Source organism: Ambystoma mexicanum, chromosome 12 (assembly GCF_040938575.1).
Source record: "Ambystoma mexicanum isolate Mex_15411 chromosome 12, UKY_AmexF1_1, whole genome shotgun sequence".
NCBI classification, from domain to species: Eukaryota; Metazoa; Chordata; class Amphibia; order Caudata; family Ambystomatidae; genus Ambystoma; species Ambystoma mexicanum.
The window spans coordinates 1,092,194,882-1,092,211,323 of record NC_090936.1 but is presented as its reverse complement, the minus strand read 5'-3'; positions in this window follow the sequence as shown (position 1 = coordinate 1,092,211,323).

Here is a 16,442-nt window from a genome sequence, read left to right as displayed (position 1 = left end):
TATTGTGCATGTACTGCAACGTGCGACTGTACAAAGGTAAAGTACTTCTAAGTGCCTGGGAAAGATTGGTCCGGGAGCATGACAATGACTGATGCCTTTTTAAGGGAGGGCCACCATCCCCTCTTTTTGCACGCCCCCTATGTTATGCCTGTAGGTGGTGCCCCTTCCGTACCTGGCCTTGGCTTCTTTTCGCTGTGTGTGGAACGTTGCAAGAGCAAAATAAATGGAAAGCAACTGTAAGAGGAAACACGGTCACTGGAAAAAAGCTACTCTTACAGTTGGAAAGCCACAAATATATCTCTTCACAATGTACTGCGCTTTCTGCATTCCCACACGAAATAAAAAATAACGCTGGCACATCTGTGTCTGCGCAATGCCATAAAGAAATATGCTCATAATGGGAAACATGTGCATGATCTCGGCAAGTGCCTCCTTCATATCAAACGGTACAGAAACTCCGGTAACATATTGTGCAGGTTTCCCTCCACAATGTACAGCAATAATGACAGCATCATCGCGCGTCACCAAAGTCTCACAAACAGAAACCAAAAGCTGGCCCTGCATTTCAGGTATTCCATGCTAGTAGAAATCTACATAGTGGAATCCATAATGAACAGCCAATGCACAGTGTGTTCCATTAATTTTCAATCAATGTATTCCAACCTCCCCCAGAAACCAGCCTTAACCGCTACTTCAGCATTTGTATGGACAAGTGCACTGTGTAATACACTTTGCGTGTTAAACCCACAACCAGAAATGTAAATCAGCAATGCCGTTGTGCGCACAGGGCCATTGCTATGGCAGCCATCTCCATTAGGGCTGAATGTGGTACGTGCAACCTTCCATCTATTTCGATAGCCATGGACTTGTACTGCTGTGCGTGCGGGAGTGGGTTAAAAAATGACAACCTGGGTAGTGGATTCCGTTTGTAGTGGTGGCTCTGAAAAGTGCCGTTTTGTATTCTTGTGTTATGGGTGGGTCCATAGAAACCAGTTTTTTTCTCTAGTTTCCATAAGTGTTTTTGTTTGTTGAACTTCGTCTCACATTCTTACAATAGCCTCTTCACTGCAGCCTGCAGATTGGAAAACAAAATGTCATTTCCACTGGCCGACAAAGAAAGGCCATTTCCATTGAGAAGGTGCACATATTGATAACCAATGTTGTCATTCTCACAGGAGTACACCCCAGCAGCATGCAAGAAGTTACACATGCTTCTGTTGATAAGAAGCCTTCCGACCTCTGGCTGACAACAACTTTCATTGGAATAGTTATATACTGGACTTGGTGGTATACATGAGAAAATGGCCTTTGCAGTGGGAAAAATGTGCTTCACTGCTTTCATCATCTTTTTCAGTAGACGGTACACACGTGAACAAGCTATCCAACCCAAAAGCAAGGCTCCATAGTGCACGACCACTACGTGTACAGTATTGAAAGTGACCACTCGTCAACATTCTGCAATCAAATGTGCCAAAGTATGCACATCCACACCGCACCACAAAGCCTCCACTTCCTCCAAATTTAAATTGCCATTTAAGCCTCTTTCGATGGCATACTGGAGCAGATCTTGGACAACGGGATCACCCACTATAAAAACTGTGAGACTCGCCATCTCTGCCAGTCTCACTGCACAGAGGACTCTAACTAAATATAGCAGCCCTTTCCTGTGACGCACACCCTGATTGGACAATTTGCACAGTGGCATTTCCATCGAGTAGCATGGTGAGAAGGGCAGATTGTGGCACGCGCACTCTCCATTTAACGTTAGCGATTTGCTATAACATTTTCCTGTGTACACACCACACCCACAAACGTGTAATCCCTCAGCCTCCACAGTCCCATTTCCATGGGTACCGTCCTCAAAATTCCCAGATGAGCCTTTCGTGCTGCGTGCGTGGGGAAAGCAATATCAACCAGGGTAAGGGCTTTCGTCTGCAGGAGTGGCTCAAAAGAGATAGCTGGTTTTCGGTTTCATACAGTTGTGTGTTTCCTTTTCGTCCTCAGATTCTTACAGAAACCTTTTAAGAACACCTTGGAGATGACCATAGAAAACAGCATTACCAATGGACGAGAGCGACATGCCATTTCATTGGAAGACGTCTGCATTTCATGAACAAATTATGTGATTGTTACAGAAAACATGCCAAGAGCAAATATAAAATCTGACTTGCTTCTGTTAATCTGACAACTCCCAGCCTCTGCTTGGTGCAACAGCCAATATGAGTGGTCCATGCTGTCCTTGGTGGTATGGCGGAGCACACCACTGTGGCAGTGCGAAGAAGCCTCTTCACTGTATTCATCAGCCTCTTCAGTCGAAGGAGCTAAGGTAAACAACACACGTTACCCAAATGCAAGCCACCATAGTGCATGACGCCACCATGCACAGTTGCGGAACTGGCCAGTTCTCTGCAAACTCCATGCATATCGGCTAAACTGAGGTCATCGACAGCGCACCACAATGCGTCCAGTGCTTCCAAATCCATATTGGCAATAAAGTTTCTTTCTTCAGCATGCTTTTGTAGAATCCATCACATACGCATCACCCAACCTCAACACAATGCGTTTCTACATGTCAGCCAGCCTCACTACGCACATTACTGATAACCAGTATTCCTGTGACGCACACCCGCAGTACCTTATTGGCTAATTCCCACTCTGCCAATTCCATCTGAGCTGAGAAGCGCAGATTGTGACACGTGCACTTCCCAAACTGCCGTGAGCCCCCCCCCCCAGTGCAGCAACACCAGTTCTTCTTCCCTTTCCACTATCCTCTTCCCACCACACCCGTGCTTTGGGTGTTGTGAAGCAGTCACACACGCATCCACCAATGCCATCCAAGACGTCAGCATCTAACAGCGTTCTCCACAAGACCTCATAAGTACAGTAACAAATTCAACCTGCAAGTGTGCTCCTTTGCCAAAGCACGTCCAGTTGAAAGTTCAGTGAAACATAACACGATTTCTGCATACACATTCATCAACATGAGCAGCCATGAGCACAAAATGAAGGTATGAAGATTTTTTATGGCAGTATGTGTACAACCCTGTTATAAATGCCTCTGCACATGATATCTGCCATTAAGCATCCATTACCTTTTCCAAAAGCATACTCGTTTTCCTCCCATCTCCTACCATAAACTACCTTTTTCATGGTATGTCCTTGCAATGTTTTCATTTACCCATTTCATATAGTATATTAGCCAAACTGGAACTCTCTTCTTTCCTTGTGACAATCCTATGCATTGTGTTCCCCACTAACCCATCTCCAACACAATTCGTAAAAAAATGCCACCAAATGCACCACTGAATGTAGCTTACCAACCTAAAGACAGGTCCGAGAAGGTCATTGTGTGCACATCTGTGGTTCTTTCTACGGTGCACTATTGCCACAACCTCTTTTCAAGTGTGCCTCCTTTCACTCTACACCCTCACCAACTCCTCCATAGGAGGACAGTGCGACTTGTCCTTCACCTGAATGCCAGGGATCGTATGTCTACTGAAGTACAATATCTGCCATTGCTCCCAGTGGCTGCAAGGAATACAATGAAAGCCCTGTACATTATGCAGAAGGCCTTCTGGTCCGTGGCACCTGAATACCTTGCACTCTCACTTCCAAAATATGTGCTTCCTCGCCTTCCTCCCTCATCCGCCTCCTACTCCCTGACGATTAGTTGCTTCGGCACGCAACGAGTTGCTATTAGATGTCTTTCTTCTGCTGCGGCCTCCTTCTGCAACAGGTTCCCTGTCTCCCTGGAACTTCAGCAGAACCAGCTTAGGGTCTAGAAGCACCTCAAAACATTTCCATGCGCTTCTTATTTTTCCTCTCCTCTCCCCTGCTCTCTTCCGGCCTAAAAATCACTGTGCACTGGTTTCCTACCCACCCTCTATTCTGTGCCCCAGGCCACTTTCCTCCCAACAGTTCAACCCCTGCACTGCCTTTCTGCCAACCTCTGCACTTGGGGACTGTTTTCTGTAACCCTAACAGACCAGCCACCACTTCATGGCTACACTTCTCCTACCACTTGCAAGCACCGGTCCTAGTTGCACTTACTGCTATTTCTTCTTGTTTCCATTTACTCCACGTTCACCTTCCCATTCACTTTGCACTCTCAGTGTCACCTGGTCTAGTGGCATCAATGTCTCTGTGTGGCCTCTGTTCCTGCTCCCTTTCCTCGTCACGCCTTCACACACTTGTGTGTAGGTGCAATAGTAATGCCACATAATACAATATCACATCATATCATATGATACACACACTGCATTCATAACAACAGGATGCCGGCCACGTAACTTCTACACTTCACAGAATGGTCTTTCCACTGTACTGCATGCACTACAAATGTCAGAAAAGTAATCCAACAAAACCAGCACTGAATGTATTTTAGCAACATTAAGCAGGTCCGTGCAGTGCATGCATACAAACAGGATGCCTTGCCCGTTACCTTGCACACTTTCACCATAGCCTCCTACTTTTTTCATGACAAATAAACCTTCTGCCCCATTGTCTGTTTACGCACGACAACCAGCAACCACATTATGCAATGGCTTAGCCTCGACAATGGCAATGCCGCAGCTGGAACCCTGAAAAGACCCGGATGTGATATGTCTACTCCTCAAAGTAGCGTGGTATCTGCGGATTCACCGTTCTAGGAACAGGAGGTGGAGGGGGTGGAGGATTGGGGATGTGTGACTGGGGCCAAGATAAAAGCGGGTAGGGGATTGTGTCTTTAGTATTGTATCTGAAAATACTTATTTTTGTTTGTTTTTTTAAAAGTTTTTTTGTTAAGTATGTGCGTGCATACATTTTTCTTTATTTTTGTCTCTCTTTCGCTTACTGTCTGTTTTCTTCTCCTCCTCACATTTTTAGCGAGTGAAGGTGAACACTTCTCTTACATTTCTACAGTATTCTCTGCAACGCCTCGTGCAGAGTGGCAAACAAAACTGAATTGCCAATGGAAGTAAAAAAAATACGATTTCCTTTGAACCACTGGAAATCTTGCTGGTTCTTAATGCTTTCATAGTCGGTGCAGAACATCCCAGCACTGCACATAAAGTCACACACGCTTCTACTTATCCAACGCCTCCGAACCTCTGGCTGTGCACAAGTTACACCGGCATGGTCCCATGCTCCTCCTGGTGATAGCGATGAGAACATAACCTTCACTGTGGGAAACCTCAGCATAACTGCTCTCATCAACTTCTTTAAGTCAGCGAGCAAACATGAGCAGGACATGTACCCCAATTGTAGTGCTCCAAAATGTACGACCACCACATCAACAGTACCGACAGATCCCACATATGTGCAAAGGAGATCCATGCAACCGAAACCCCACTCATAAACTGTGCCCCAAACCACCTGCACTCCTTCCAACCAACTGAAAGTTCACTGCAAAGCCTCTTTCCACGGCATACATGTACAGATCTTGGACAAAGGTATCACTGACGATTAGCATGCTGCATCTCGCCATCTCTCCCAACGTCACTGCATTGAGTTTTGGGTGAAAAAGTTACCGCACCTTCCTGTGAACCACACCCTCCACACCTCATTTGACAATCCGCACATTTCTATTTCCAAAGGTACCATGCTCACAAGGGCAGTATGTGCCACACCCAAGTAAAGGTCACACAATACTTCTTCCCTTTGCACTGGCATTTCTCCAACATTCCCTCATTGGCTCCAGTCAAATTTCCAAACACCCATGCACCAAGCACATACTAAACCTCTGTATTGCACACTATAATTTCTGTTCATCACTGTAACACTCACCTTATTCCCACGGAGACGCTGACCAGGCCTGGGCTGCTGCGGCCTCTTCTAAGGTGATGCGCAGGACTCGGAACACCGACTGGGCCGGACCTCCAAACCTGCCTGTCTGATGCGTAGGAAGATCTTTCTGTAGATGGGGAAAAGGATTTTAATCACCTGCGGAGTGACGAGTCGAACTCCTCCTTTCCCCTTTTACTCTCTCTTCAAACCACCTCTGAACCTTCCCGTTAATTCTCACCTTAAGATTTGAAATGACGAGCTCTCCATCCTGCTTCTGGAGCAGGGGTGCGGTAGAATCCAGTTACTTCACTGGTTATCGGACGGGCATTCAGGTCCAGTTGCTTCACTGGTTTTTTGGATGAATAAGGCGCTTTCGTAAGTATATGACTTATCAAGTTCAAGGGTTGTTCTCCCTTCCTTTTTGGCCTTTGTTTTCAATGGACTGCTTTTAGTCTTTTAGCGCAGGTGCAGAGCGAAGATTCCACGTAGAGAAGACAATTCGCTGTGGATAATTCAGGTGAGCTTATGTTGGGGTGGTTTTTCTAATGTCTGCATGTTCACCTACTAATGCGCGTGTTCTTTTTTCCCCATAGGGGCCGGGGCGCGGTACTGCCAAAAGTTGTGCCGACCCGAGATGAGGAAGGATTCTCCCCCACCAATCGCCAGGTAAGCCTTCTGGCAAATCAGTTTTTTCCCAATGTTTTCTCTGGCTCACCTTTTGTTCTTCTCTTTTCCTTCCTAGGTGCTGGAATGCAGCGGAACGTGCGGATGGTCGTAGGAGTATGGAATTCCTTGTGGACAGGTGAGTTGAGCGCAGCGCTGCAACGAGCAACGCGAGGAATCCAAAAATAATGTCTTTTCCTTTAGGATCGTCGGCGTGTTGTCTCTGGATCCCATGCAATATCAGGTAATGTCCTTTATTCACCTTCTCTTCCTCTCTTCTTCCTTTTAGGTGTTCCAGGACTGAAGCAGGCGTGGCTGGAGTCAGGATGCAGGAGCAGACACGGTGAGCGTACAGCTGCTAGGAGCAGAGCAACGCGAAGCGTGAGCTGCTGTTTGGGCGTGGCTTAAATAGCCTCCAAAGAAGTCCCAGGTATGTATCCTTCCCCAATCAGGTATGTATCCTTCCCTGACCACGCCCAAGTGGCAAAATAGTCCCACAGGTAAAGTAGTTCCTTTCAGGCCTCAAAGAGGTCTGGATCTCGCAACATGGTCTGCATCAGGTAAGTCCACCAAAAGCACTCCCTTTATGAGCCTGGCGCCTATGGCGCCAGGACTGATGCCCAAAATGAGCCTGCCGCCAAAGACGCCAGGACTGTGTCCAAAGGGCCCCTATTTGGGGTTGCTGGACCTTCCCTTGGGTACCTGATGTGTGCTTCCGGGGCTGCCGGTCTTGGACTGGCTCTCCGAGAGTATGCATCATGACAGCACTCCCCCCCAAGGCCCCTCCCAAGATCATTCTCTCCGGGGGTCTCGGTTTGTTTGGGAAATTCCGGTGGAACTTTTTGACTAACCGAGGTGCGTGCACATGGTCACTAGGCTCCCAGGATCTTTCTTGAGGCCCGTATCCTTTCCAATCTATTAAATAGTACAATTTGGACTTTGACACCTTGGAATCCAAAATGTTCTTCACCTCGAACTCAGGTTCTCCATTTATTCGGATAGGTTCTGGTGGCTTGATTAGTTGGGTTCCAGGTTGCACCGGTTTCAAAAGTGATACATGAAAAACAGGATGAATATGCATATTAGCTGGTAGGTCGAGTTTGACGGCCACCGGGTTGATGATGGCCGTAACTGAGTAGGGCCCCACATATCTTGGGTTAAAAGTTCGAGGTCCCTTGAGCGATAAGTGTCTGGTAGCTAACCATACTTGGTCTCCTACTTGGTATTGAGGTGCTTCACTTCGATGTAGATCAGCATTCTGCTTGTGCTTTCTCTTGGCTTGCAGTAAATGCACAGTTGCTTCCTTGAAGGCTTGAGTTATTGTAGAATGCAGATGGTTTACGGCGGGCATTTCGAGGCTTTGAGGTGAATCAAGGTCTGACATCCGAGAATGATGTCCATATATGGTATAAAAAGGGCTTTGTCCAGTTCCCGAGTGTATCGAATTATTGTATGCGTATTCAGCAATCCAAAGGATATCTTTCCAATTACTTTCGGATTGATGCAGCATACACCGTAGATATTGTTCAAGGGTCTGATTTGTTCTCTCAGTTTGACCATCGGTCTGAGGATGGTGACTGGTCGACAATCTTACGTCAATCTGCGCCAGCTGACAGCACTTTCTCCAAAAATGGGAAATGAATTGGCTTCCTCGGTCAGAGACTAGTATGGATGGGAATCCATGTAAGCGAACAATGTTTTCCAGAAATTCCTTAGCTAGGACTGAAGCTGAAGGCAAGCCTTTTAATGGAATGAAGTGGGCCATTTTAGAAAATAAATCCACTATAACAAGGATAGAGTTAGATCAACAGCAAGGAGGCAGGTCCGTAATAAAATCCAGTGACAAGGTGTGCCAAGGTGCTGGTGGAATGTCTAAGGGTTGAAGAAGACCAGCTGGTCTCCTCTTTTGTCCTTTGTTTTGGGCGCAAATACCACATGACATCACAAAAGATTTAATGTCCTTTCGCCAAGAGGGCCACCAGAATTGTCGTTTTACCTTTTCTTCCGTTTTGGCAATCCCTGGGTGTCCTTCTATCAGGGTATCATGATAACGAGAAATAACTAGTTCTTGTAGTTCTTTGTGTGGCAAAAATAGGCGCCCTTGGAAGTAAGGTAGGTCATCCTTAACAGTAAAGTTAGATCCCTTTAAAATCCCATCTTGCAAGGCTGTAGGGTCCAGGAGTTGCTTAATTCTAGTTTGAATGTCCTCCAGAGTTTGTAAGGTAATCATACCCAGAATGTTTTGTTCAGGAATTATTGGTACTGGTTCTGCGCTTGTATCTATTTCACCCATTCCTATTCGGGAAAGGGCATCAGCTTTACCGTTCTTGCTGCCAGGACGATCGGTGATTACAAAATCGAATTCAGCAAAGAACAAAGCCCATTGGAGCTGACGTGATGACTGAGCTTTGGCAGTTTTCAAATATTGCAAGTTCCGGTGGTCTGTGATCACCGTGATGGTATGTCTAGCGCCAAGAAGATAGTACCTCCAAGCCTTAAAAGCGGATTTAATGGCCAATAACTCCTTATCGGTGATTGCATAGTTAACTTCAGGTGCTGAGAATTTTCTGGACCAAAAGGCTACGGGGTGTAGTTGATTAGATTCGGGATCTCTTTGAGACAGAACAGCTCCCATGGCTAAACTGGATGCGTCGGTCTCAAGTATGTATGGAAGATCCGGGCGTGGGTGTTTCAGTACTGGTGCAGAGGGAAATTTGGCTTTCAGCTCCTGAAAAGCCTGTTCGGCTTCCCCAGACCATTCGAAGCGTTTATTTTTCTTCAAGAGTGCAGTGATGGGTTGAACGATCCGTGAAAATTCCGGGATAAATCTGCGGTAAAAGTTGGCAAAGCCAAGCATGCTTTGTACGCCTTTCACAGAGCTAGGCGATGGCCATTGGAGGATGGCATCCACTTTTCGTGAATCCATTCAGACTCCTTTAGGTGTCAGGATGAAACCAAGAAACTCGACTTCAGTGGTATGGAAAACACACTTTTCAATTTTCGCAAATAGTTTGTGTTGGTGCAGTTTCGCGAGAACTGCCTTAACATGCCTTATATGTTCAGATTCCGAAGAGGAGTATATCAGAATGTCATCGATATATACGACGACACAAACATCTAGGAGTTCTCGAAGGACATTGTTCATGAAGTTTTGGAAGGCAGCAGGGGCGTTGCACAATCCGAAAGGCATTACTTGGTACTCAAATAGTCCATATTTGGTACGGAAGGCGGTCTTCCATTCGTCGCCTTCTTTTATTCGCACCAGATGGTAAGCCCCCCGGAGATCTAACTTGGTATATATGCAGGCCTCCTTTACTTGGTCAAGAAGTTCGGGGATCAGGGGCAGAGGGTAACGGTTTTTAACAGTTATCTGGTTCAATGCGCGATAGTCGATACAAGTTCTGAGGTCGCCTTCTTTTTTTGGCACGAAGAACAGGGCCGAGGATGCAGCAGACTTTGACGGGCGAATGAAACCATTGGCTAGGTACTGATCTAAATATTGTCGCAAATGAAGATTTTCAGGTTCCGTAAGAGCATAAATTCTGCTACACGGGGGTTGCGCACCCGGCATCAGATCAATTTGGCAATCGTATGACCTGTGAGGGGGTAGCGTGTTGGCCTGTTCCTTCTGGAAGACGTCTTGAAACTCCATGTACTCCGGCGGTAGCTGTAAAGTGACAGGGGTTACTGTAGCCAGGCCTATCTTTGGATAACAGGTTTGTGCGCAATCAGGAAAGGTTATCCTCTTCGCTCGCCAATCAATTCGAGGATTGTGTCTTTCTAACCAAGGGATTCCTAGAATTACTTGAAACTGCGGGGCCTTGATTACGTCAAACACAACAGCCTCCCGATGCCTGTCCTGACCTACTAGTGTCACCTCTGCAGTGGAATGTGTTACTGGCCCAGAGGCAATTTCGGATCCATCGACTGTGGTGATGACGTCTTTAGTGGTTTTTGGACGAAGAGGGAGGTTGATCCTAGAAGCCAATTCATGATCCACATAGTTCCCAATAGCTCCACTGTCGATGTATGCCTTTATAGCATGCAACTGTCCAGGCTGTTCCGGATTCACAAGGATCATTGGCATGATGAAGTGCGAGGTCTGAGAGTCAGTTTTCAGGCTCGACAAGTGGACCTCTACGCTTGTCGGGCGTGGTCTTTTCCCGAATCCGGTTCCTTATGATTCTTATCCACGGCTCCTACCGTTTTCTTGGGTGGTTTCACCGGGCAGTCTCGTAAAAAGTGTCCAGACGCCCCACAATAAAGACACAATTGCATCTGTTGTCTTCTTTCACGTTCCTTTTGAGATAACGGTCCTTTAACCCCTCCAATTTGCATAGGTTCGGTAACATCAGCATTCTTGGGGTTAACGTGGGTCTTGACTAACACGCGAGTCTCAAACTTGGACCGATCTGCTTTTCTATTTTGAAGCCTATGGTCTAATTGGACCACTAAGTCTATATATTCCAGACAGTCTTGGGGTGGATTTACAACTTGGGCTAGAACATCTTTAAGTTCCCCACGTAGACCTCGATGAAATAACGTGATTCTCTTATCCTCTGGCCACCCAGTCTCCACTATCAACCTATTGAAGGTTGCGATATAGGCTAATAGATCCTGGTTACCTTGTCGTAAGGACAGAAGTTCGTTGTCCAGGGCCTGTCCCTGAGAGTGCCGAGCAAATAATCTTTCCATGCGTGTCTGAAAACCTTGAAAGTCTCGGAATATCAGGTCGTCTTGAGTGACCAGTGGAACCGACCAATCTGCAGCGCAGCCGCTGAGATATGATAATACAAAGGCTACTTTGGTTTGGTCGTTAGGAAAGGTCCCCGGTCTGCAAAGGAAGTGTAATTGGCATTGATTCATGAATACAAAAATCTTCTGGGGTCCCCCGCAAAACGTTCAGGTGGGGCCAATGGCATATTTCCCGGTAGATTAATTTGCACAGGGTTGCTTGAAACCATTGGGGCGGGAATACCCCCTGAACCTGGTAGAGGAGTTTGTCCAGCTTGGCCTTGCAACAACTGCCTGGCAAGGTCATCAGTTCGTTCCTTAGATACAATTAGTTCCCTCCTGAGAGCGTTTGTCTCCTGACGTGCGGAATGCACTTCGGCCCGTAATTCCCCCAATAGGCTGATCGGTTTCGGAAGTCTCCATAGCGTCCGGGTGGGAAATTGTAGAAAGGCTTCGCGTTCTGTAACGCTCACCTGACTCCCACGGAGACGCTGACCAGGCCTGGGCTGCTGCGGCCTCTTCTAAGGTGATGCCCAGGACTCGGAACACCGACTGGGCCGGACCCCCAAACCTGCCTGTCTGATGCGTAGGAAGATCTTTCTGTAGATAGGGAAAAGGATTTTAATCACTTGCGGAGTGACGAGTCGAATCCCTCCTTTCCCCTTTTACTCTCTCTTCAAACCACCTCTGAACCTTCCCGTTAATTCTCACCTTAAGATTTGAAATGACGAGCTCTCCATCCTGCTTCTGGTACAGGGGTGCGGTAGAATCCAGTTACTTCACTGGTTATCGGACGGGCATTCAGGTCCAGTTGCTTCACTGGTTTTTTGGATGAATAAGGCGCTTTCGTAAGTATATGACTTATCAAGTTCAAGGGTGGTTCTCCCTTCCTTTTTGGCCTTTGTTTGCAATGGACTGCTTTTAGTCTTATAGCGCAGGTGCAGAGCGAAGATTCCACGTAGAGAAGACAATTCGCTGTGGATAATTCAGGTGAGCTTATGTTGGGGTGGTTTTTCTAATGTCTGTATGTTCACCCACTAATGCGCGTGTTCTTTTTTCCCCATAGGGGCCGGGGCGCGGTACTGCCAAAAGGCGTGCTGACCCGAGATGAGGAAGGATTCTCTCCCACCAATCGCCAGGTAAGCCTTCTGGCAAATCAGTTTTTTCCCAATGTTTTCTCTGGCTCACCTTTTGTTCTTCTCTTTTCCTTCCTAGGTGCTGGAATGCAGCGGAACGTGCGGATGGTCGTAGGAGTATGGAATTCCTTGTGGACAGGTGAGTTGAGTGCAGCGCTGCAACGAGCAACGCGAGGAATCCAAAAATAATGTCTTTTCCTTTAGGATCGTCGGCGTGTTGGCTCCGGATCCCATGCAATATCAGGTAATGTCCTTTATTCACCTTCTCTTCCTCTCTTCTTCCTTTTAGGTGTTCCAGGACTGAAGCAGGCGTGGCTGGAGTCAGGATGCAGGAGCAGACACGGTGAGCGTCCAGCTGCTAGGAGCAGAGCAACGCGAAGCGTGAGCTGCTGTCTGGGCGTGGCTTAAATAGCCTCCAAAGAAGTCCCAGGTATGTATCCTTCCCCAATCAAGTATGTATCCTTCCCTGACCACGTCCGAGTGGCAAAATAGTCCCACAGGTAAAGTAGTTCCTTTCAGGCCTCAAAGAGGTCTGGATCTGGCAGCATGGTCTGCATCAGGTAACTCCAGCAAAAGCACTCCCTTTATGAGCCTGGCGCCTATGGCGCCAGGACTGATGTCCAAAATGAGCCTGCCGCCAAAGGCACCAGGACTGTGTCCAAAGGGCCCCTATTTGGGGTTGCTGGACCTTCCCTTGGGTACCTGATGTGTGCTTCCGGGGCTGCCGGTCTTGGACTGGCTCTCCGGGAGTATGCATCATGACAGCACTCCCCCCCAAGGCCCCTCCCAAGATCATTCTCTCCGGGGGTCTCGGTTTGTTTGGGAAATTCCGGTGGAACCTTTTGACTAACCGAGGTGCGTGCACATGGTCACTAGGCTCCCAGGATCTTTCTTGAGGCCCGTATCCTTTCCAATCTATTAAATAGTACAATTTGGACTTTGACACCTTGGAATCCAAAATGTTCTTCACCTCAAACTCGGGTTCTCCATTTATTCGGATAGGTTCTGGTGGCTTGATTAGTTGGGTTCCAGGTTGCACCGGTTTCAAAAGTGATACATGAAAAACAGGATGAATACGCCTATTAGCTGGTAGGTCGAGTTTGACGGCCACCGGGTTGATGATGGCCGTAACTGAGTAGGGCCCCACATATCTTGGGTTAAAAGTTCGAGGTCCCTTGAGCGATAAGTGTCTGGTAGCTAACCATACTTGGTCTCCTACTTGGTATTGAGGTGCTTCACTTCGATGTAGATCAGCATTCTGCTTGTGCTTTCTCTTGGCTTGCAGTAAATGCACAGTTGCTTCCTTGAAGGCTTGAGTTATTGTAGAATGCAGATGGTTTACGGCGGGCATTTCGAGGCTTTGAGGTGAATCAAGGTCTGAGGTCCGAGGATGATGTCCGTATATGGTATAAAAAGGGCTTTGTGCAGTTCCCGAGTGTATCAAATTATTGTATGCGTATTCAGCAATCCAAAGGATATCTTTCCAATTACTTTCGGATTGATGCAACATACACCGTAGATATTGTTCAAGGGTCTGATTTGTTCTCTCAGTTTGACCATCGGTCTGAGTATGGTGGCTGGTCGACAATCTTACGTCAATCTGCGCCAGCTGACAGCACTTTCTCCAAAAATGGGAAATGAATTGGCTTCCTCGGTCAGAGACTAGTATGGATGGGAATCCATGTAAGCGAACAATGTTTTCCAGAAATTCCTTAGCTTGGACTGAAGCTGAAGGCAAGCCTTTTAATGGAATGAAGTGGGCCATTTTAGAAAATAAATCCACTATAACAAGGATAGAGTTATATCCACAGCAAGGAGGCAGGTCCGTAATAAAATCCAGTGACAAGGTGTGCCAAGGTGCTGGTGGAATGTCTAAGGGTTGAAGAAGACCAGCTGGTCTCCTCTTTTGTCCTTTGTTTTGGGCGCAAATACCACATGACATCACAAAAGATTTAATGTCCTTTCGCCAAGAGGGCCACCAGAATTGTCGTTTTACCCTTTCTTCCGTTTTGGCAATCCCTGGGTGTCCTTCTATCAGGGTATCATGATAACGAGAAATAACTAGTTCTTGTAGTTCTTTGTGTGGCAAAAATAGGCGCCCTTGGAAGTAAGGTAGGTCATCCTTAACAGTAAAGTTAGATCCCTTTAAAATCCAATCTTGCAAGGCTGTAGGGTCCAGGAGTTGCTTAACTCTAGTTTGAATGTCCTCCAGACTTTGTAAGGTAATCATACCCAGAATTTTTTGTTCAGGAATTATTGGTACTGGTTCTGCGCTTGTATCTATTTCACCCATTCCTATTCGGGAAAGGGCATCAGCTTTACCGTTCTTGCTGCCAGGACGATCAGTGATTACAAAATCGAATTCAGCAAAGAACAAAGCCCATTGGAGCTGACGTGATGACTGAGCTTTGGCAGTTTTCAAATATTGCAAGTTCCGGTGGTCTGTGATCACCGTGATGGTATGTCTAGCGCCAAGAAGATAGTGCCTCCAAGCCTTAAAAGCGGATTTAATGGCCAATAACTCCTTATCGGTGATTGCATAGTTAACTTCAGGTGCTGAGAATTTTCTGGACCAAAAGGCTACGGGGTGTAGTTGATTAGATTCAGGATCTCTTTGAGACAGAACAGCTCCCATGGCTAAACTGGATGCGTCGGTCTCAAGTATGTATGGAAGATCCGGGCGTGGGTGTTTCAGTACTGGTGCGGAGGTAAATTTTGCTTTCAGCTCCTGAAAAGCCTGTTCGGCTTCCCCAGACCATTCGAAGCGTTTATTTTTCTTCAAGAGTGCAGTGATGGGTTGAACGATCCGCGGAAATTCCGGGATAAATCTGCGGTAAAAGTTGGCAAAGCCAAGCATGCTTTGTACGCCTTTCACAGAGCTAGGCGATGGCCATTGGAGGATGGCATCCACTTTTCGTGAATCCATTCGGACTTCTTTAGGTGTCAGGATGAAACCAAGAAACTCGACTTCAGTGGTATGGAAAACACACTTTTCAATTTTCGCAAATAGTTTGTGTTGGTGCAGTTTCTCGAGAACTGCCTTAACATGCCTTATATGTTCAGATTCCGAAGAGGAGTATATCAGAATGTCATCGATATATACGACGACACAAACATCTAGGAGTTCTCGAAGGACATCGTTCATGAAGTTTTGGAAGGCAGCAGGGGCGTTGCACAATCCGAAAGGCATTACTTGGTACTCAAATAGTCCATATTTGGTACGGAAGGCGGTCTTCCATTCGTCGCCTTCTTTTATTCGCACCAGATGGTAAGCCCCCCGGAGATCTAACTTGGTATATATGCAGGCCTCCTTTACTTGGTCAAGAAGTTCGGGGATCAGGGGTAGAGGGTAACGGTTTTTAACAGTTATCTGGTTCAATGCGCGATAGTCGATACAAGTTCTGAGGTCGCCTTCTTTTTTTGGCACGAAGAACAGGGCCGAGGATGCAGCAGACTTTGACGGGCGAATGAAACCATTGGCTAGGTACTGATCTAAATATTGTCGCAAATGAAGATTTTCAGGTTCCGTAAGAGCATAAATTCTGCTACACGGGGGTTGCGCACCCGGCATCAGATCAATTTGGCAATCGTATGACCTGTGAGGGGGTAGCGTGTTGGCCTGTTCCTTCTGGAAGAGGTCTTGAAACTCCATGTACTCCGGCGGTAGCTGTAAAGTGACAGGGGTTACTGTAGCCAGGCCTATCTTTGGATAACAGGTTTGTGCGCAATCAGGAAAGGTTATCCTCTTCGCTCGCCAATCAATTCGAGGATTGTGTGTTTCCAACCAAGGGATTCCTAGAATTACTTGAAACTGCGGGGCCTTGATTACGTCAAACACAACAGCCTCCCGATGCCCGTCCTGACCTACTAGTGTCACCTCTGCAGTGGAATGTGTTACTGGCCCAGAGGCAATTTCGGATCCATCGACTGTGGTGATGACTTCTTTAGTGGTTTTTGGACGAAGAGGGAGGTTGATCCTAGAAGCCAATTCATGATCCACATAGTTCCCAATAGCTCCACTGTCGATTTATGCCTTTATAGCATGCAACTGTCCAGGCTGTTCCGGATTCACAAGGATCATTGGCATGATGAAGTGCGAGGTCTGAGAGTCAGTTTTCAGGCTCGACAAGTGGACCTCTACGC